At 34.4% G+C, this 21,319-nt stretch overlaps 1 protein-coding gene and 1 long non-coding RNA gene across 4 annotated transcripts in view; one reads left to right on the top strand and one right to left on the bottom strand.

Annotated features, from left to right (window-relative positions):
• The window catches only part of LOC101889302 (neurogenic protein mastermind), a 425,563-nt gene that overhangs the window by 234,102 nt on the left and 170,142 nt on the right, over nucleotides 1–21,319 (top strand). The window lies entirely within an intron of this gene.
• LOC131805358 (uncharacterized) lies at nucleotides 10,475–11,128 on the bottom strand. Its single transcript, XR_009343658.1, has 3 exons — nucleotides 11,002–11,128; nucleotides 10,743–10,939; nucleotides 10,475–10,683 (listed from the first exon to the last, which is right to left on the bottom strand). It is a non-coding gene; the product is annotated as an uncharacterized LOC131805358 (long non-coding RNA).

The raw sequence follows: 21,319 nt of genomic DNA, 5'->3' as shown, positions 1-21,319 counted from the left end.
TTTACCTCCCTACGTCGACCCTACTTCTCAACTTTGATTCCTATTCCAAATTTCAAGGTTTTAGCTCTAATCGTTCACTTGATACGAAATGGTACCAAATGTGGTACATTTTAGTACTTTTCGTACACCCCCGAAAACCCTTTAGTACATCTATCCTACTCTCCATTAGAGACCCTCATTCCAAATTTTAAGAGTTATTTTATATACTTGTAATATTTTCCAAGGTACTTCCAATCTAGGTATCCAAAACGACAAAAATATGGAGGACCTTGTTGAAGATCCTCCAATTAACTCCATGTTATTCCAAATAAACCCCAAGGAAAGGCCACACAAAAATATATATTCATCAAATACCATGAAGTTCTGAATTTTCAAGTGTCGCAACACTTGAACGGAATTCCATAAATTTCGTGGCGTGTTGTTTCAATTATTAATCGAATTTTTTCGCCAACACTTAAAGAGATGACTTCTTTTTCGCCGAGTCGATTAAATAATTTCATTATTTACAACCTTAATTATAATTTGATTGATTTCTGACCTTCTGTAGGCAGCAGTGGTCGGACAAGCGCATCACAGCGATGCGAACGCGCAGCAATGACAACTACAAAAGAACACATCAGAAAATAACAACAGCAAAAAAATTAAAATCAATAAATAAAAGACATATAAATAACAAAAACAAGAACAGCAACAACAAATAGAAATGGTAGCAAATAAAGAAGATTGCAACAAGGAAAAACGAGCAACAACAACAGCAAGAAAAACCAATTAAATTAACCATTGATGATGATGATGACAACGACGATTATGTGATGGGTTTGGAATGGAAATGGAATGATAATATAAAAATATCCCCCCTCTTCATGATTCTGCTCCTGCTGACAATAATGAAAATGATGAGGAGGATGATGGCGGTGTGCTGTCATTTGCCTTGATGATAACAATAACAAAAACAGCAGCAATAGCAATGGCAATGATGTTTCAGTTTCAATGTAGTCAACCAACAAACAGCTGTTACTATCATTTGTTGTTGTTTTTGTTGCCGCTTTTGTAGCTAACAATTGGTGGCGCTACATATTTCTATGCAGGGGGAAAAATCTTGCTGACTGTTGTGATATCACCAACCAACAAAAAATGTGATTCGATAAATATCATCATAATGATGCCAATAATTGTTTCTTTGATGATGACCCAAGATGTGAAAAAAAGAAGGAAAATTTTCTATGTTTTGTTTTTTTTTTTTTCGGAAAATTCTTTGTGTTGAAACAGCATTTTCACCTTGAACACGACTCGTAGGGGATGTTGTAAAATGAAGAGCGTTTAAAAAAAGTCACCCATATGACAATCGATAATGTTGTAAACGGTGACCTCAATTTCATCATGATTAAGGAATAATGGGAGGCATAAGTAATGTGCTGCAGAATTTATTTAATTTCCAGCTAATTTTAGTAAGTGGGACAGTGCCATAAATTAATGAGGGATGATTAAGAAATGCTTTGTTGAAACAGACGGAATGATTTGTGAACCAAAGCATACTGCAAAAGAAAAATAACAAAAGAATTATCATTCTGAGATACCTTTTCTGAGTTTGCCAGTATAAAATTTATCAAATACGTATTGAATGTAATTGTATTGAGAGCTTTCGTAGTTGAAACATATGGTTAAGCTTCAGTAAACTTGAATTTATATCTCATCTGTAAACGATTTATTATAAAAATTGACTTATCATAAATTGGACAAATGTTTGAAAAATTGATAATACCGGAACATAACATAAGAGGTCCTTTTTTTGTTAAAAAATTACTAAAAAGTAGTAAATTCTATACCTTCATAGAGAGAATTTCGCATGTACGTCACAATCGGTTGGAGGCATCAAATAAATGTTTTCATACCCTACACCACATAGTGGTGAGGGTATTATGTCTTTGTGCATTTGTTTGTAACATGAAAAGGGAAGCGAGATAAACCCATAGTTACAGGGTGAGATAAAAAAAACTGCAACCAAATTCAGACTGCTGTCATTTTGAAGCCACTCATCCGACAGCTGTTAAAATTATTCCAGTGAGAGCTCAGTATATTGTTTACAAGCGTACAAAAGCATTTTGGTGAGAATTTTCCAGAAAAAAAAGTTATTCGCAATGGAATTCAAGCGTGATAGTGTGATTTCTTTATATTTGGCTGGAAAACCACAAGCGGCTATTGCTAAAGCATTCCAGCATTTAAATATGAATAAATCTTTTGCGTCTCGTACCATCGTTCGTTACCGTGATACTGGTAGCGTAGCCCGACGTCAAGGAAGTGGACGGAAGAACAGCAACATCAGCAGAAATGGTTCGAAAAGTAAAGAAGCGACTTGATCGAAACCCGCGTCGCAGTGGCCGAAAAATGGCTCGTGAGCTGAACATATGGCAATAGTCCATTCGGGAAATATTGGAAAATGAGCTCGGGGTAAAGCCATTGAAATTCCAAAAAGTGCAAGAACTTACACCGCTACAGAAAGAAAAAAGATTCAAAAGAGCTAAAGAGTTGCTTCGCTTGGCCAAAAGTGGTGAACTACCGAATTTTGTTTTCTCCGATGAGAAAATATTCGTGGTCCAGCAGTTTATAAACAAACAAAATGATCGTGCCTACTTGCCAAAGAGGTCAGCTGAAAATGTGCTCCACCATTACTCAAACGCCGGCCATGGTGATGGTGTGGGCCGCCATAACATCCGTTGGTCGCTCTCCGTTCGTATTAATCGACCGTGGCATCAGAATAAATGCCTAATATTATTGCGAAAATAATCTGGAGGGTGTATTAAAGTCTTGGGCACGCAAACATTTTGGCCGCAGACCTTGGACATTCCAACAGGACTCAGTACCGTTGCACTCAGAACGCGCCACCCAAAAATGGTTACAAAATGAGGTTCCTCGCTTTATTTCCAGCACACAATGGCCACTAAAATCTCCGGATACCAATCCGTTGGACTATTGTGTCTGGAGTATTTTAAAAAAACAAGGTTGGCACTAAAAAATACCAAAGTGTCGATCACCTCAAGCAAGCGCTTCACCGGGAATGAGCCAAAATACCGCGGAGCAACATTCGGGCAGAGATTTCATTGGCCGTTTGAAGGCCATAATTCGTGCCAAAGGTGACCAATTCGAACAAATCTAAACTTATTCTAAAATTTGATGTTATTTACGAAATTTTTGCTTTCATTCAATAAAATTTAAAAAAAAATGTAAAAAATTATGGCGTTTGACTTCGTTGCGGTTTTTTACTCACCTTGTATATCCGATTTCGGATTAAATGTGCTCCAAATTGCCAATATCAGTCCAAAAGTCCTGACTTTTGGTACATCCGACCGAATTCAGTCTAGAAGCAAGTACATCGAATTCGGTGAAAATCGGTTCAGACATAACTATATATTTCCCACATATAGGTTTCATCCGAGTCCCCCACGTAATATCCATTCGTCAACAATGATATTTTCTACCAGATATCATGTACAGGTCGGAAAAACTTCTGCCAAATTTTATTAAGATTGGTTCAGATTTGGATATAGCTCATAAATATCCTTAATCCGATTTCAGGTTTATTGTGCAAATAATGGCTAATATCAGCCCAAATGAAGTGAATTTCGGGACGTACGTTTCCATTTTGTGGAACTCATGCACTCTATATCAATGTTATCTGGTATAGAGGAATAAAATGTCTCCGTCAAATCGATTCACAATTTGATATGCCTCCCATACAGGGTGAGATAAAAAATTGCAACAAAGTCAGTCGCCATAATTTTTACACTTTTTCTTTAAATTTTATTAAATGAGAGCAAAAACAGTTCGGAAATAGCATCAAATTTTAGAATAAGTTTCGGTTTGTTCGAATTGGTCACCTTTGGCACGAATTATGGCCCTCAATCGGCCAATGAAACCGTCACATGTTGCTCAGCGGTATTTTGACCCATTCTTGGCGAAGCGCTTGCTTGAGGTGATCGACACTTTGGTATTTTTTAGTACCAACCATGCTTTCCAAAATACTCCAGACACAATAGTCCAATGGATCAGTATCCGGAGATTTTGGTGGCCATTGTGCGCTGGAAATGAAGCTAGGAACCGCATTTTGTAACAATTCTTGGGTGGCGCATGCTGAGTGCGATGGTGCTGAGTCCTGTTGGAATGTCCAAGGTCTGCGGCAAAAATGTTTACGTGCCCAAGGCTTTAATACAACCTTCAGAATATTTTCGCGATAACATTCGGCATTTATTCTGATGCCAAGATCGATTAATTCGAGCGAAGAGCGACCATCAGCTGTTATGGCGGCCCACACCAATGCCATGGCCGGCGCTTGAGTTCTGGTGGCCAACCGAAGGTGCACATTTTCAGCTTACCTCTTTGGCAAGTAAACACTATGATTTTTTGTTTACAAACTGCGGGACAACGAATGTTTTCTAATCGGAGAAAACCAAATTCGGCAGTTCACCACTTATGGCCAGGCGAAGCAACTTTTTACCTCTTTTGAGCCTATTTTCCTTCTGTTGCGGTGTAAGTTTTTGCCCTTATTTGGAATTTCAATGGCTTTATCCCGAGCCTATTTTTCAATATTTGGCGAATGGTGTATTGCAATATGTTCAGCTCACAAACCATTTTTCGGCTACTGCGACACGGGTTTCGATCAAATCGCTTCTTTATTTTTCGAACCATTTCTGCTGATTCACATTTAAATGCTGGAGTGCTCTAACGATAGCCACTTGGGATTTTCCAGCCAAATATATAAATAAATCACACTATCACGCTTGAATTCCATCACGAATAACTTTTTTCGGGAAAATTCTTACCAAAATGCTTTTGCTGCACGCTTGTAAACATGAGCTGTCACTGGAATAATTTTAACAGCTGTCGGACGAGTGGCTTAAAAATGTCAGCAGTCTGAAGTTGGTTGCAGTTTTTTTCATTTCACCCTGTATAGGTTCACGTTTTCCTGAAACGGATTTGGTCCAAAGAGACCTAGGGTTTAAAATCGTCTGTATGGGTGAGGGTATAAAAATTTCTTTCAAAAATACCGTTTAATTGAACACCGTTAAATTGGGGTTATACGAAGACGAGGACCTGCACATGTAATTTTTTAAAATAGGCTGTAGTACCAATTCCGGGGAAAAATGTGGGGATGTAAGTGTGGGTGGATTTTCAGAATTATACAGGGTTATCCATTTGTGATTTCCAAAGTATGAAACTGTAATATAAATCTTTCATGACTCATCAAGGAGTTAATTTGCTCTGCTTGGAATTTTTCCAGTGATATTGCCGGAGACACAAATTATACTTAAAATCAAAGGATTCCAAAGAATCTTAAATTGATTATTCTGAAAAATTTTAAGATTCCGATGTGAATATTGGAAGCTACCGTTATATGCTGGTTATTCAAAGACGTAGGTCTGCATTTGTGTTTTTTTGTCATAGGCTGTAGTACCCATTACGAACTTTAAATACAAAAATTTAAAAAAGTCCGATGAATAATGTTACTAAAATCATAAAAATGCCGAATATGGAGACGTACCGTTATATGGGGGTTATACAAAAACGTGGATCGACATGGCCCATTTGCTGGCAAAATACACCAGAAGTTCCTGCATTTTAAATTTTTTCTAAATAATTGATTTAAGATTCCTTGGAATCCCTTGGTCCCCTTGGTATATTGTGTCTCCGGCAATATTACTGGAAAAAATTCCGAGCCGAGCAAATTAACTCTCGGTTGAGTCATGAAAGGGTTATATTATAGCTCTAGGCTTTTGAAACCACAAATGGATAACCCTGTATAAATATTAAAAATTCCCTCGTACCACCCACATCCCCACACCAACACCCGACTCCTTTTAAACTTTAAAATTTATTGTAATTTATTTACTTCGTTACTGTCTGTTATTTATCGATTATTGGAAAATACCGCCAAAGCCAAATTACAAAGAAACAACATTATCAACATCAAAAAAACAACAAGCCACAACAACAGCAAAGTATTAAATATGTGACACCCATTATGGGTAATATTTATTTATGGATACTTCAGAAAAAAAAAAAAAAAAAAAAAAACAACAAGAGCTGTGGTGTTGGTCAGCACAACCAGTTAACACCCAACCAGGCCAGCCGAACACAATTCATCCATCTTTCGACATTGCCAAAGGCGATGGTGTTACGGCTGACGATGATTAAGACCCCTTTACCTCCCAAAATAAACGCCCCATAACTTTATTAAATTTGACATTTTACAAAAAAAAAAAAAAATAATAATTGTCACCACCACTTGGAAATTTACAACAACAAAAAACAATGACAACAACAAAGACTGTAATTTAAACTAATGCGAACTGGAAAATTTAGTGTGAAATTCAAAGCCTACCAAATAAACCGCCCAAAAACCGGAGTCATTTAGTTGGTCAGTAAGTCGGTCTGTTCGACAGCCATGTGTAAATTTATTCGCTAAATTAATTTGTCCAACTAAATTACTCTTGATAACCGTTATTTGATGACAAGATGATCAAATCGTGCAATAAATTAGTTGCATGTCTATTTTTTTTGTATCTTATCTTTTCGGAAAGGTGGTCTAATGCAATAGGTTTCGATTTAAAAAAAAAAAAAAATAAATGAAAATTAATCGAAGAAAAGTTGGATGAAATATATATTGCCCTATAGTAAAAGTCATTGGATAAGTTCGAGGGAAATAATAATCCTGGCATACATCTTCACTAACACTCACTTATCTTATTTAATAAAGAAAAAAACTTGAAAACATATACAGGTTGAGATAAAAAAAAAAAAAAAACTGCAACAAAGTCAAATGCCATAATTTTTACATTTTTTTTTTTTTAATTTTATTGAATGAAAGCAAAAAATGTCGGAAACAGCATCAACTTTTAGAATAAGTTTAGATTTGGTCAACTTTGGCACGAATTATGGCCTCCAAACGGCCAATGAAACCGTCACACGCTGCCCGAATGCTGCTCTTCGTTATTTTGTACCATTCCCGGCGAAGCGGTTGCTTGAGGTGATCGACTCTTTGGTATTTTTTAGTGCCAACCTTGCTTTCCAAAATAATCCAGACATAATAGTCCAATGGATTGGTATCCGTAGATTTTGGTGGTCATTGTGCGCTGTAAATGAAGCGAGGAACATCATTTTTGAGGAACCTCTTGGGTGGCGCGTGCTGATTGCGACGGTGCTGAGTCCTGTTGGAATGTCCAAGGTCTGCGGCCAAAATGTTTGCGTGCCCAAAGCTTTAATACACCCTCCAGAACATTTTCGCGATAATATTCGGCATTTATTCTGATGCCACGGTCGATTAATACGAGCGGAGAGCGACCATCGGCTGTTATGGCGGCCCACACCATCACTATGGCCGGCGCTTGAGTTCTGGTGGTCAACCGAAGGTGCACATTTTCGGCTGACCCCTTTGGCAAGTAAACACGATAAACTGCTGGACAACGAATGTTTTCTTTTTGTTGTGGTGTAAATTCTTGCACTTTTTTACCCTCCACCTAGTATGGTGGATATATTAAGTTTGTCATTCCGTTTGTAACACCTCGAAATATACATTTTAGACCCCACAAAGTGTATATATTCTTGATAAGCATAAAATTCTATGTCGATTTAGCGATGTCCGTCCGTATATCCGTCTGTTCGTCTGAGGAAATCACTCTAGCTTCCGAACTAAATGAAGTAGGTTGATAAAATTTCAAATGTATATTATATCTGCAGGACTTTTGGTATTGATGTAGGTCCATGTTTTGGTATACCCCCCATATAACTGTACCTTCCAAATATTCGGTACTTTGATGGTTCACGTCTTCGTATAGCCCCTATATAGCGGTACCTCCCGATATTCGGTACTTTGATGATTTTGGCAACATTATTCACCGGAATTGTTTCAAATTTGGTATTTGAAGTTCGTAATGGATACTACAGTCTATGACAGAAAATTACTTGTGCAGGTGTTTGATATAGCCCCCATAAAACGGTACCTCCCGATAATCGGTATTTTTATGATTTTAGCTGCAGTATTACCGATTTTTTTTAGTTTCGTATTTGAATATTATAATGGCTTATGAAAAATGTTACCTATGCAGGTCCATGTCGTCGCATAGACCCTAATACAACAGCTATATTCGGAAGATTTTAACTGAATTTTTAACGGATTTTATTTTTTTTTGAGAATTGTCAAATTCGTTCCAAATGGTGGAGGGTATTTAAAGTTCGGCCTGGCTGAACTTACAGCTTTTTTACTTATTTCTATTTCATCGGTAAGGTTGTCTAATGTATTAATTTTGAATTAAAACAGTGCAAATGCAAAATAATCGAAGAAAAGTTGGGTCACATGTGTATTACCCTATAATAAAAGTAATTGGATAGGATGAAGGAAATAATAATCCTGGTATATAGCTTCACTTCTACTATTTAATAAAGAAAGCATGTTAAAAACATTTATATTAAAAGAAAACAAAAAAAGCAGTAAGTTCGGCCGAGCCGCGTTTTGAATATGCACCATTTGTACAATTTGGAACGAATTAGGAAATTTCCAAAAAAAAAAATCCATTTAAAATTCTGTCATATGAGGAATATACGATATCGTGGACCTATATAGACAATTCTCTTACAGAGGGTAAAGTACTCACAAGGAACTCCTTGTGTGGAATTTCAGACAATTCCATTCAAATGTGTGGCTAAAATCATCAAAATACCGAATATGGGGGGTATCGTTATATGGGGGCTGTGGACCGATGTAGCCCATCTTCAAACTTGACCTGCTTGCAGACAAAAGACAGATCTGTGCAAAATTCATTCATATTTTCATATCTTCATTCCTTTTGACTGTTGCGTGATTACAACAAATGGACAGACGGACGGACGGCCAGCGCTACATTGTCTTAGAATTTTACGCTGATCAAGAATATATATACTTTGTTGGGTCTAAAATTATTATTTCGATGAGTTACATTAATTTAATATACCCTCCATACTACGTTTGGTACACGCAGAGAAAAAAATATGGTTCAGCCAACAATATTCGAAGAGCAAAATATATATGGTAAATATATGGTTGGATTCTATTATGTAATATTGTCGCTGCAAACATGTTTTTGGTTAGGCTATGTAAACTGTATATATAAATGTTTGCCCCAACCAGTTTCATGGTTGTCCCAATCATTTGATTGGTAAGATTTTATAAAACGTTCTTTTAGCCTGAAAATATATATTTTAAAAAGGTACAATATATATGTTTTCTGTAACGATTTACATGTTTGTCCCAATCATTTGATTGGTAAGATTTTATCAAATATTTTCTTGGCCTGAAAATATATATTTTTAAAAAGTTACAATATATATGTTTTCGGCAACCATTTACATGTTTGTCCCCATCATTTGATTGATAAGATTTTACTAAACTTTTTTTGGTCTGAAAATATATATTTTAAGAAGTTACAATATATATGTTTTCCCCAACCATTTACTTGTTTGTCCCAATAATTTGATTGGTAAGACTTTACCAAACTTTTTTTTGGCCTGAAAATATATATTTTTAAAAAGTTACAATATATATGTTTGCCCCAATAATTTGATTGGTAAGATTTTACTAAACTTTTTTTGGCCTGAAAATATATATTTTTAAAAAGTTACAATATATATGTTTGCCCCAACCATTTCTTATACTCTACCTTTTTAATATTATGTATAGGGTAAGTGTACCAGTAGTCGGCACTTTTAGGATTTTCGCGTTTTTAATCGCTCACCATTCTGAGTGGAACTTTTCAATTATTACAAAGTTAATTTATTCAGATTCGAAATTTTGTATAGTTTTTGCAATAATAAATAAAGTTTTAATAAATTTTTATTAAATTTCATAAATTTGTAGTTTTATTAAAACAATGCTTTTTTGCCAGTAGTCGGCACCACTTGCCAATTGGCGGTATGGCATGTTCCCACAGTCGGCAAACCAAATTTTTTGTAAAAATAATTAATAATAATAATAAATTAATTCATTAAAATATAATATTTTTGTTTAGTTTAACTGATTCGACGTCTTTATCGTACTTTTCTTAAGAATATGGATTGTTGATGACCTTCACAGACAAAAATTTAATTTTTATTTGAATAAATCATCTTTTCTTAGCGAAATTGTACACAAAGATAGCTGGCAATATATTTGAAGTAAACAAAATACATTTAGTTATAATAGTTTCATTTATTTGGGCTTAAAAATAAAAAGTGCCGACTACTGGGACATGCCGAACTTAGGCACACTTACCCTATTATTAAAAACATCTTGGATAGTGTTTTATAAATCAAATTTTATTTAATTTTACAGGTAATAATATAAATTAACATTTTAAATCTAACATATAGTATACAATTATTAATATTACGAAAATTCAATTGAAAGAAGTATATGAACAATATTAATCGAAATTTACATAATATTAATAATTCAAAGACTTACCAATTCATGAAAGTTCTCATTAAGATGAATGTTGTATTTTTGTATATAGTCAATAGTACTTAACTCGTTGTTTTGTAATTCGTTTTGTCGATAGGAATGAGATTTAATCCAAAGTTCTCTTGTTTTCTTCCAATCTACATTCGTTGTTTCAAGAATTTTCAATTCATCTGCTGATATGCCAGTTTCGTGATCTTCCGACAATTGCGTATGATTTGCTAAAAGAACGTATTGTTTTTCAAAACATATAAATATTCTTATATTTAAGCATACTCACATTTCTTTTTCACGTTTTCACGTCTATTTATCAGTCCTGCTGCACTTAATTGTGTTCTCTTATTATTGTATGCGTCAAACAATTTACCCTTTGCCAAATGACCTTTTGTAAAGGGTACGTAATAGATTTCTCTAACTTCCGATGGAAATACTTCTATTATTGATCGGGAAAGTTGTAACAAATCATCTTTATATAAACTGCAAATTGAAAAAGAATCTCTGAATATAAACAAATTGTTAAGTGTTTAGGATTTACATACCGTCTATTCACATTTTGGCTCAGGATATTTGACACTATACTCTTTGCTATAATAGTTATCCTTTATCCTATCCTTATTTTGCAGACTATTACATTGCAATAATTGCTTAATTTCAGGATATTCTTTTATTTCCTTCGGGAATAAAAAGGGGTTAATAATGACTGAAAAGATTTTAAATTAAGAAACATTTTTACATACCTGCGTTGATGGAACAGAAGGATAAGCATTTTTGTCAATAAAAATATTCCCCTGGCTTTGGTTAAAAATATAATCGGTTATACATGTTAAAGTTCTAATAACCTGAGGCTGTGTACTTCCAAATATTATATTTTGTGAACTGGAAGCCTGTGATTCCAATTCATCATTCGAGTCTGAGGTGGAATAAGAAGAATTATCATCTACAACGAAAATTAGTTTAGAAATTACACATTATATTTACATACATATACAGTGGTGGTCACCTAATTAGAACATGAACTGTGGTGAACATTCTTAGAAGTATTTTTTAAAAATAATATAATTCTGAACACTTAGATATACTGCACTTAAGAGGTTTAGTGTGAAAATAGAAAATTATTTTATGCAATTTTTAATAAATAAAAGTTTTTATAAAATAACGTGGAAATATTTACTTTACTGCTTTTTTTGAAAATAGTTTACAGATGAAAAAAAATTTAGTATATCTAAGAGCTCAGAATTATTATTTTTTTTTAAACACTTCAAAAAATGCTTACCACAGTTCATGTTCTAATTACGTGACCACAACTTTAAATATATTTAATTTGTGGGTACTCACTTATTAAATTTACGTCCAATATAAAATCCGTTGACGATAGATACTGTTCCACCAAATCGGTGAATATGTTTGGTTTTATTAAAAATTTCTTGTTAAAAATTTGAACTTCTTCAGTTGATGGAATATTATAGGTTTCCTTTACTATAATAAATAAAGATGGTTAAATATTTTATTAAAAATTATTTAATAATAAAATAATATGTCAATTTTAAAAATCACATCAATGTCCATGAACCTTCAATGTTCCCAATATTCACGTTCAATTTTGCACTAAAAACATTTTCCCCAAAACGATAATCTCTTTACTTCTCTCTATGCTTTGTTTGTTTTGTGTGTTCAACCACCCAACCTTTTCATGATGAGATGATTCACACAAAATAAACAAACAAAAACATGAAATGTGTTAAAGCGTACGACTGAACATTTTTCTGTTCTTTTTTTTGAGTATTGCACTTTTATATGAGATGTATAAAACAAATAATTAACATAATTCTTTAAATTGTTTATAGAGTTTTTCACTTAATATTTTTTATTAGTCACTGCATGATTAATTAGAACTTTCACAATATTAACACTTTTTATACATCTTTTACCTTTATTTATAAACAAATCGTAGTCATTAATTCCATCAAAAACCACTGAAACTATTTCTTTTTTGTTTTGGAATGTTGTTTTCAACAATTTACGTGAATTCATTTTTTTTCTTTTTTTGTGATCCGTCTTCTCTGAATGCCAAACAAAAACTAGCGAGAGGCAGTGAATGCAGAAGCTAATGCAAATGCTCCGGGATCACAACACTCAACACAAAATATTGTAAACTTTAACAATACATATTTTCAATCCAAAACAAGATATTGTAATTTTTTAAAATACATATTTTAAAATTGGACAATATATATTCTTAGTTTGAAAATATATATTGTTAAATTTGAAAATATGTATTGTTAAGTTTGAAAATATGTATTGTTAAATTTGAAAATATGTATTGTTAAAATTGAAAATATATATTGTTAAAATTGAAAATATGTATTTTCGAACTAAACAAATATATATTAAAAAGTGCACATGTTTTGAATTTTCTGAAAACACGTGTTTTATACATTTTCAATGATGTACTTTTCCTTGAAGCTAATTGTATTACAGTGACTTAGTTACATATATGTACTTTTAATAATTTTTTGCCATTAAATAGAACTTTTACTTTTCTTTTTCAGAAAAAGTCACATTCAAAATAGTTGTAAGCGAACGCGAAATAAACTCACTTTATTTTATTGTATTTATAGATAGCATGTGTCATTATTTTATGACTCTTTAATATTTATTGTATTAAGTAAAAGTTTTAAATGTTCACTTTTATATCACTCTTAAATTTACGCACGTAGTACTTCTTCGAACTCTCCAATCAAACTAACATGTTTTGACACGCTCAGCTCTCAAGCGCATACAATTTACAATATTATTTTAAAATTCTACAAAATGTATTGTAAATTTATTAGCAACATGATTGTGAAGACCATTGGTATTGTAAATTATTTTTATCATATTACAAAAATTCGATTTAAATTTTGGAAATTATGGTTGCAGGGAACATAGTATTTTCAAATATGCAATTCACATGTTTGCTACAAACATATAAAAGTTGTGGCAACAATAGTTATGGTTTCTGCAACCATAGTGAAAAATATTTTTTCTCTGCGTGTAGAGGGTATAAAACTCATTCGTAAATCTGTGCTTTCTAAAGGGCCTACATGCCAAATGAAAAATACTTCTATATTACCTGTGCATTAATTAAATGGTTTGAACCATATTTCCTTGGCAGAATTTTCTTTTTGGACAAAGGAGAAAAATGCCTTCTCATACCTTCATTAGACTAAAAAAGGCTTATATCATATGACAGGCTTAAATGTTGCATATAGAAATAAAGGCTTCAGATCACATTTATATTTGGACGAAATCCATTTTAGGAAGTTTGAATTCGATTCACCCATTTATGGCCCCCTATCAGTATCTCAGAATCCAATTCCTACTATTTTAAGAAAAATGTTGTCATTTTCGGCTATTGAAAAAGGGTTTATTTTTTTTTTTTTTATCCTACACCACATAGTGATAAGGGTATTATGTCTTTGTGCACCCATCGTTACTATTGACGATCTTCATAGAATCACTTTCTGGGTCGATTTAGGCATGTCAATCCATCTATCCATATATTTTTGTGAACAAAATGCATGTCGCATTTATTATCCGATTGAGATGAAAATTTTCGAAACAATAAAATTTCGAAACGAAGGGACGAACACTATTGAAATTGGTGAGCAACGGTTTCAATTTAGATATAGCTCACATATATATCTTCAACCGATTTAGTGTTAATTGTTCATCAAATGGCTAATACCAGTCCCAAAATGCCCTGAGTTTTGGCACATCCGACCGAATCTAGTCTAAAAGTAAGCACATCAAATTTGGTGAAAATCGCTTTAGATATAACTATATCTGCCATATATATGTCACTTCCGATTTTGAGGTTTTAAGTCCCTCACATACGTAATATGCACACCACAACAATGATCTTTGGTACCAGATATCAGATACTGTCCAGATATATCTCTGTAAAATTGTATCGGGATCGGAAAAGATTTGGATATAGCTTTCATATACATCTTTATCCAATAACAGGTTTATTGGGCACCAAATGGCTAATATCAGCCCAAATGAACTAAATCTTGACAATTCCGTATGTATTCATCCTAGAAACAATTACTTCAAATTTGGTGAAAATCAGTTCAGATATAGCTATAACTCCCATAGATATGTTTCATCCGACTTTGAGGTTTTAAGTCCCTCACACGCGTAATATGAACTTCACAACAATGATATTTGGTACTAGATATCAGATACAGCTCAATAATAAGTGCCTTAAATTTTGTCAAGATCGGTTCAGGATATAGCTCCCATATAATCTTCAACCAAATTCGAGTTAATTATGCACCAAATGGCCAATATCAATCCAAATGAACAGAATTTTGGCCCATCCTATGGAATTCAGCCAAGAAGCAAATAATTCAGATTTGGTTCAGATACAGCTATAGCTCCCATTTACAGGATGCGATGAAAAAACTGCAACCAACTTCAGACTGCTGTCATTTCTAAGCCACTCGTCCGACAGTGATAGCTCATTATACTGTCTACAAGCGTACAAAATCATTTTGGTGAGAATTTTCCAAAAAAAAAAAAAAAAAAAAATAATCGTGATGGAATTCAAGCGTGATAGTGTGATTTTTTATATTTGACTGGAAAGCCACAAGTGGCTATCGTTAGAGCACTCCAGCATTTAAATGTGAACAAATATTTTGTGTCTCGTACCATAGCTCGTTACCGTGATTCTGGTAGCGTAGCCCGATGTCAAGGAAGTGGACGGAAGAACAGAACAGCAACATCAGCAGAAATGGTTCGAAAAGTAAAGATGCGACTTGATCGAAACTCACGTCGCAGTGGCCGAAAAATGGCTCGTAAGCTGAACATATCGCAATATTCCATTCGGCAAATAATGAAAAATGAGCTCGAGGTAAAGCCATTGAAATTCCATGAAGTGCAAGAACTTACAGCGCAAAAGAATGAAAATAGACTCAAAAGAGCTAAAGAGTTGCTTCGCTTGGTCGAAAGTGGTGAACTGCTGAATTTGGTTTTCTCCGATGAGAAAATATTCGTCGTCCAGTAGTTTGTAAACAAACAAAATGATCGTGTTTACTTGCCAAAGAGATTAGCTGACAGTGTGCACCTTCGGTTGGCCACCAGAACTCAAGCGCCGGCCATGGCGATGGTGTGGACCGCCATAACAGCCGATGGTCGCTCTCCGCTCGTATTTATCGACCGTGGCATCAGAATAAATGCCGAATATTATGGCGAAAATATTCTGGAGGGTGTATTAAAGCCTTGGGAAGGCAAACATTTTGGCCGCGGACCTTGGACATTCCAACAGGACTCACTACTTTCGCACTCGGCACCCGCCACCCAAAAATGATTACAAAATGAGGTTCCTCGCTTCATTTCCACCAAAATCTCCGGATACCAATCCGTTGGGCTATTGTGTCTGGAGTATTTTGGAAAGCAAGGTTGGCACTAAAAAATACCAAAGTGTCGATCACCTCAACTAAGCGCTTCGCCGGAAATGGGCCAAAATACCGCAGAGTAACATTCGGGCAGCGTGTGACGATTTCATTGGCCGTTTGAAGGCCATAATTCGTGCCAAAGGTGACCGATTCGAATAAGTCTTAACTTATTCTAAATTTTGATGCAATTTCCGACATTTTTGCTTTCATTCAATAAAATTTAAAAAAAAATTAAAAATATAGCGCTTGACTTCTATTGTTTTTTATCTCACCCTGTAGATTTTAAATATTTTCTAATCGATTTTTAATAACAAATATTTTTTTTTTTCATTTTAGGTAAGTCAATGGCTGTCGATTAATCAATTAATTGTCTCTTAATTTGTGAGTATTACAATTTATAAAATAAAATTTACCCAAATATTTCATTAGTGTAATAAATATAAAAAAAAAAACAAAATAAAAAATAGACAAATAAACCAATAAATATATTAATGAAAAATAATAATATAATACGCAAAATACTAATAAAAATCCGCAATATAAATAGATAATAAAATAATTTAACAGATAATAAACATTGAACTTTAATCAATAGCAGTAATTGTAAATTGCATCAATTAACATTTTCACACAGTCTGTACAAACATATGTATTTAGCTAGGTAGCTACTAGGTACCTACTTATTCTATTGAATTCATTGACCTTCATGGATTACAAACAACGAAAAACAACCTAAGAATGCTTGTGTTTTCCTGAGCGGAAATATTTCGTTATCCCTTTTAGCAATGGAAAATTTTTCATGTGGAATTTTATGCGATTGCAACCTGACTGACGCTAAGCAGTCATCCAACCAACCAACCAACGCTGTGTTGTGGCATTACTACGAAGTGTGAAACCAAAAATTCATTTCCATTAAGAGTTCATATTAAATGTTGTTGCTGTTGCATTTCTTCTCATAGCTCCTACTTTCTCTCTCTCTACTCTCTCCTTTTTGCGTTTCACCCACTATAGCAACAAAATAACCAACAATGACCGAGTGACGACGTGTGTCATCAACGAGACAGTGAAGGTGTTTGGGGTGCCTACCAACTTGGTTGAAGAAATGTCTGTGGGGAAATGAGAGTTTTTCGCCAGTAAATGAAATCGTTTCACTCTATTTCTCTATTTTCGAGAGAGCGTCCTCATTGAGTTTCTATGTTTTTTGAGAAAAAGTAAACAGTAGTTTTGTTTTGGTAATGGTAAAGGACTCTGTTGGCAACAAAAGTGGATTTTTCAAAGAATATTTTTTTAAGGACTATTAAATGGGGATTTTCAAAGAATACTTGGTTTAACTCTAATTTATAAAAAACTCTTCTATTTTTTTTTTTGAATTTTTTTCCAGAAAGTTTTTTCTAGATAGGTACTTTTATCATGATTCCGGGACGGACCCCAAATTTTTGACCAAAAGTTCGGATTTGAGACCCTGGTTAAACCTGGATCCTCTCCCCCGTTAAAGAAATTATGGGTATCATTTGAAAGATTTTGAAAATACCCACCCAACAAATGTCAGGTATTACATGGCATCAATTTCATGGACTCACATGGACTTTTTGGGGGACCCAGGGTAACCTCTGGAAAAAAAATTTCGAAAAAATCATAGTTTTTACTAAACTAGAGTTTTTTGAAATATTTTTTTTTTCAACTACCAAATCAAGCGTATATTTCCATGTTTTCTTCAAATTTTCAAGTTCTATTGGAAGACCTACCATGCATTTTGACACCGAATTGCGGGAAACTACTTTTTGCTTGAGGGACGAACCCGGGACTTCAGATTTTTGACCAAAAATTCCGCATTCAAGAACCTGGGTAGACCTGAAACCACTTGTCTATTATAGACACCGTAGGTATAATGTGAAAGCTTTCGAAAATCCTACAAGTGTCAGCTATAATTTGGCACAAAATTCGTGACCCCCAAAAAGAACCGTTTTTCGACTATAAGGTTTTTGTAAAAAGTCAGTTTTTGAAATGCTTTCTTGAACTTTTGATTTTTTCGGGAGACCTACCAGATGAAATTAACTGATTTTGCTAATCTATTCTTGGTATTTTTACACTGTGAAACTACTTTTTTCTTGGGGACAGACCCGGGACCCAAAACTCCGTGGCTTAAGATCATGGTTAGACTTGGCTTCAATTAGCCGATATAGACAATATAAGTATCATTTGAAAGCCTTTGAAAATACTTATCCACCAAGTGTCAGCTATAATTTACCATCGATTTCGTGGACCCCCATAATGGACCCTTTCGACTTTTTTCTTCCGAACAAATGATAAAAAGGTATTTTCATAAGCTTTCAAATAATCCTATATTAATGCGGACTTTCGGATAAAAAATCTAGCGTCCCGGGTTCGTCCCAAAGAAAAAAGTAGATTCCCGGAATCGGAAGATACCTACCCCTGGACACAATTTCGTAAAAATCGCAGAGATTTTACTAACCTCGAGTTGTTCCGAATAATTTTTTCAAGTTCCAAATCAAACGGAAACCTTTGAATATTTTAATTTGTATACCCCTTGCCATTTGGCTATAGAAGGCATACATCTTTTGATACCTCCAAAACGTGCCTCATCGAAATAACGGTTTTAAACCCTAGGTCTCTTTGGACCAAATTCGTTTCAGTTTGAGTTGATCTAGCGATATTCATACGTCCGTTTGTCTGCCTGTGTGGCTGGCTGGTTCGCACAATAACTTTCGGGGGGAGTATCCGATTTGGTACATCGTTATTATTATCAAACTTAGATCGAGTCCGGAGATGTTCCATATCTCCTGTTACATCCCCCACAAAACGTCGACACTTAAAAAAATACTTTTACTGCACAGAAAGGAGAGGATAATCCGATTTTGCTCTAACTTTGCAAATCCTAATATTTGCATCAGTGCTAGGTCAGGTGCGAAAATGAACAATATCGGTCAACTCAATCAGGTACCTCCCCCACAAAGGGTCAACATTTTGAATAATAAACTCTTAGAAAATGTGATGTAAGAGTCCGATTGCGTTCAAATTACACACAGCTCAATATTTTTATTAACCCACGGTTTGGTATGAATATGGAATAAATCGGTCCACTCCTTCTGGTACCTCCCCCACAAAAGGCTCAAAATTTTGAATAACCGTGAAGCTCATACAACGCGAAATTAAAATCCGATTCCATTCAGACTTGCTACATCGCAATATTTCCATCAACACAAAAGCTGTTCTAAAGATGGTAGACATCGGATCATTTCTTCTGGTACCTCCCCAACAAAGGATTCCAGATTTTGAAAAACAAAACGCTCAAAGAAAACAAAATAAGCATCCAACTCTCCTCAAATTGCACACACACAAACATTTACAACATCTGTTGTAAAGATGATATATATCTGCGAAACCCTTCTGGTAACTCACCTACAATGGTTGCCAATTTTCAATACTTTTATCTGTCATAACTTGAAAAAGAAGCCAGCTATTCTTTACAACTTGCTATATCTAAATATATCTCTCTTTGCCAGAAACCTGAGGTGAATATTCTTAAAATTGTGCCCCATTCTAATATTTTTATCTGTATTAGATGAAGTATGAAATACTTCGGTCGACTATATCTGGTACCTCTGGCACATTTTGACATTTTCTAAAAATTATCTCAAATCCCGTATAAAGTGAAGGAAGTAGTCGATATTGTCCAAAACCTGGCACGTCGCCATATTTTTATCATATTTATTTAGGAGCGATACGAAATGGGCAATATTGACGCATTCCTTCGGAACCTACTCCACAGAGGATCAACAATTTGAGTAATCATAACAGAAGTCAAAATATATGTAAATAATCGAAAAAATGGCTAAGGGTATACATATGTCTACAAAACCGACTGACACTTTTTAGCTTCTTCAAATTTTGAACTTTTGTGGGGGGATCCTCCAGTAGAAGTTAAGCTGTTTTGCCAATCTACTAACGTGATCTGAGTTTTGTAAGAATATATACCTAGTTTGAACTTTATTGTAGGCAACAGCCGGTGAGACGGATACGGGTAGATCAACTGCAAATATTCTGAAACCTATTTTGTCCGAGGCAATTATTGGTCTAAAAACCTGACCGTACTAACTGGTACATAACCTCTGTACCCAGTTAGAGTTAACACAACATCAAGTATACGCCACACGGGGCCTAACAGAGCTATGTTATCAAAGATAACATAGCATTGTGATTTCTGTTATTATTAAAATTTGCATAAATATTGTACAGAGGTACATATTTCTATTTTCTATGAATTTAACTTTTATTTCAATTTTTTGCCATTTGCCTTTGCTTTTGATTTTTTTGCATTTCATTTTCCGTTCATTTTTGGTTTCCTTTCCATTTTATGAGATTGCTTTTCGTTTCGTTTTGGTTTTTTTACTTTTGCATTTGTTTGACTTTTTGTTGTTGGTCAACGCTGTTGTTTTTGGGTGACGTCGACGACATCGAAGCCAGCGCCAGAGCTATTGTTGCCTTTTGTATTCATCGGATTTGTGTGCAAAGTTTCGTGTGAGTTGAGTTTTTAACTTTAAAGCTTCATTCAATGAATTGCTGGCAAAGGAGAGTGGATTTTTCAACAGAGTAGCAGCGATTTCCAGTTGATTTCAATATTTCACCTTGCATTGTTGCTTTTCGTTGTTGGTTTTTCTGTATTTTTTTTTTTTTTTTGTTATTGTATGGTAAAATGTTTGTTTTTGGCGTATTGTTGCTGTGGGAGGGGAGTTGGATTGCCGTTTGTTGCTCCAACAAATTGTCAATATTTGTGTGACTTCAGTGACTTCGAAACAATTTAACAATTAACGAGAACAATGTAGATATGTATTTTTTTAAATGTTAATGCTTGAATTAATGCAAAATAATTTATCATCTCTTGAGGGCATTTGAGTTAATTTGAAATATATATTCTCTCGCGCACAAATCAAGCTCATAAGGCTCGCACGGATTGAGGAATTGTTGGTTAAACATGGTTTTGAAAAATGTTAAATGTGAGAAAGTGTATGTTTATTATGGATGAGATTAAATCCCATCATTGCCCTACTGTAGGGTGATTGAATATACCAGCTTTCGTTGTCCTGTCCTGAATGATGAATGATCTTAATCAGAACAAGTTTTGAAGCATCAGTCGTGCTTGATGCAATACATCCTCAGCCTGTGACCAATTTACGGTGTTACAATTTTTTACAGTGCTTTTTGTACCCTCCACCATACTAGGGAGGGTATATTAACTTTGTCATTCCGTTTGTAACTCCTCGAAATACTAATATCAGACCCAACAAACTATATATATTCTTGATCAGCGTAAAATTCTAAGTCGATTTAGCGATGTCCGTCTGTCTGTCTGTTTGTCTGTCTGTCCGTCTGTCTGTCTGTCCGTCTGTCTGTTGTA

Source organism: Musca domestica, unplaced genomic scaffold (assembly GCF_030504385.1).
Source record: "Musca domestica strain aabys unplaced genomic scaffold, Musca_domestica.polishedcontigs.V.1.1 50, whole genome shotgun sequence".
NCBI lineage: Eukaryota > Metazoa > Arthropoda > Insecta > Diptera > Muscidae > Musca > Musca domestica.
Note: the sequence above shows the minus strand (reverse complement) of the source record. Positions and strands in the feature narration are given on the sequence as shown.